This window comes from Sorghum bicolor, chromosome 2 (assembly GCF_000003195.3).
Source record: "Sorghum bicolor cultivar BTx623 chromosome 2, Sorghum_bicolor_NCBIv3, whole genome shotgun sequence".
NCBI lineage: Eukaryota > Viridiplantae > Streptophyta > Magnoliopsida > Poales > Poaceae > Sorghum > Sorghum bicolor.
Window position 1 is genome coordinate 36,565,230 of NC_012871.2, and position 2,760 is coordinate 36,567,989.

Consider the following 2,760-nt stretch of genomic DNA (forward strand, 5'->3'; position numbering starts at 1 on the left):
TAGTAACTCCAAACAGACCGAACCAAGCTTCCACTTGAGCCTACCAAGCTTCCACTTGAGCCTCTTCACTTAGGAGTACCAACAGGTGCGTCCAAAATGGTTTCTTATGCTATGGTGCATTAGGCCCAAACCATACACCTATCTTGCACCAAAACTTACACTATCTCCAAATGAACCGAAGTGAGATTCCGTATGACACACATCATCTAGGAGTTATATCGGGTGTGTCCAAATTGATTTCAAAGCATATAGTACATCCATGCAAACCGTGCACCTATCTTGCATCAAGATTAGCACTATCTGCAAACAGACCAAACCGAGCTTCCACTTAAACCTCTTTAGCTTGGAGTACAATCGGGTGCTTCCAAAATGTTTTGTTAGTGTATGGTGTATTAGGCAGAAACTGTGCACCTATCTTGCACCAAAACAAACACTGTCCCCAAACAGACCAAAGCGAGATTACATATGACACATGACATCTAGGAGTTCCATCAGGTGTGTCCAAATTGATTTCCGAGCATATGGTACGTTCCAAGCAAACCATGCACCTATTTTGCATCAAGATTAGCATTATCTCCAAACAGTCCGAACCCAAGCTTCCAGTTGAACCACTTCACCTAGGAGTACCAACAGGTGCGTCCAAAATGGTTTCTTAGGCTATGGTGCATTAGGAGCAAAGTGTGCACCTATCTTGCACCAGAACTAACACTGTCTCCAAATGGATCAAACCGAGACTCCATACGCGTCATCTAGGAGTTCCATCGTGTGCGTCTAAATTGATTTCTGAGCATATGGTATGTTCCATGTAAACCGTGCACCTATCTTGCATCAAGATTAGTAGTATCTCCAAATAGACGAAACCAAGCTTCCACTTGGTCCTCTTCACCTAGGAGTACGTACAGGTGTGTCCAAAATGGTTTCTTAGGCTACGGTGCATTAGGCGCAAACTATGCACCTATCTTGGACAGAAACTAACACTGACTCCAAGCGGATCGAAGCGAGATTCCATATGACACACGTGATCTAGTAGTTCCATCGGGTGCGTCCAAGTTGATTTCTGAGCATATGGCACGTTCCATGCAAACTGTGCAAGTATCTTGCATCTAGATTTGCATTATCTCCAAACTTACCGGACCGAGCTTTCACTTGAGCGTCTTCACCTAGGAGTACCAAGAGGTGTGTCCAAAATGGTTTCTTAGATTATGGTGCATTAGACGCAAACTGTGCACCTATCTTGAACTAAAACTAACACTGTCTCCAAATAGACCAAAGCGAGATTCCATATGACACATGTCATCTTAGAGTTCCGTCGGGTGCGTCCAAATTGATTTATGAGCATATGGTACGTTCCATGCAAATCTTGCACCTATCTTGCATCAAGATTAGTAGTATCTCCAAACAGACCGAACCAAGCTTCCACTTGAGCCTCTTCATCTAGGAGTACCAACAGGTGTGCCCAAATTGGTTTCTTAGGCTATGGTGCATTAGGCATAAACTCTGCACCTATCTTGCACCGAAACTAATACTGTCTCCAAACGGACAAAGCGACATTCCATACGACAAACGTCATCTAGGAGTTCCATCAGGTGCATCCAAATTGATTTTCAAGCATATGGTATGTCCCATGCAAACTGTGCACCTATCTTGCATCAAGATTAGGACTATCTCCAAACAGACCGAACCAAGCTTCCACTTGAGCCTCTTCAGCTAGGAGTTCCATCGGATGCGTCCAAATTGAATTCTGAGCATATGATACGTTCCATGTAAACCGTGCAACTATCTTGCATTAAGATTAGCCCTATCTCCAAATAGACCAAACCGAGCTTCCTCTTAAGCCTCTTCAACTAGGAGTACCATCAAGTGCGTCCAAAATGGTTTCTTAGAGTATGGTGCATCAGGCACAAACCGTGCACCTATCTTGCACCGAAACTAACACTATCTCCAAACAGACCAAGGCGATATTAAATGACACACACCATCTAGGAGTTCTATCGGGTGCGTGCAAATTGATTTTCAAGCATATGGTATGTTCCATACAAACCTTGCACCTATCTTACATGAAGATTAGCACTATCTCCAAACAGATCTTAACGAGCTTTCACTTGAGCCTCTTCACCTAGGAGTACAATCAGGTGCTTCCACAACTGTTTCTAAGCTTATGGTGCATTAGGCCCACACCGTGCACCTATCTTATACCGAAACTAACACTATCTCCAAACGGATCAAAGTGGGATTCCATATGACACACGTCATCTAGGAGTTCTATCGGGTGCGTCCAAATTGATTTCTGAGCATATGGAACGTCCATGCAAACCGTGCACCTATCTTGCGTCAAGATTAGCACTATCTCCAAACAGACCAAACCGAGCTTCCACTTGAGTCTCTTCAGCTAGGAGTACAATCGGGTGCGTCCAAATTAGTTTCTTAGGCTATGGTGCATTAGGCATATACCGTGCACCTATCTTGCACTGAAACTAACACTGTCTCCAAACGGACGAAGCGAGATTCCATATAACACACGTCACTAGAAGTTCCATCAGATGTATCCAAATTTATTTTCCATGCAAACCGAGCAAGTATCTTGCATCAAGATTAGCACTATCTCCAAACAAACCGAACCGAGCATCCACTTGAGACTCTTCAGCTAGGAGCACAATCGGGTGCATCCAAAATGGTTTGTTAGAGTATGGTGCATTAGGCACAAACCATGCACCTATCTTGCACTAAAACTAACACTATCTACAAACAAAAAAAGTGAGA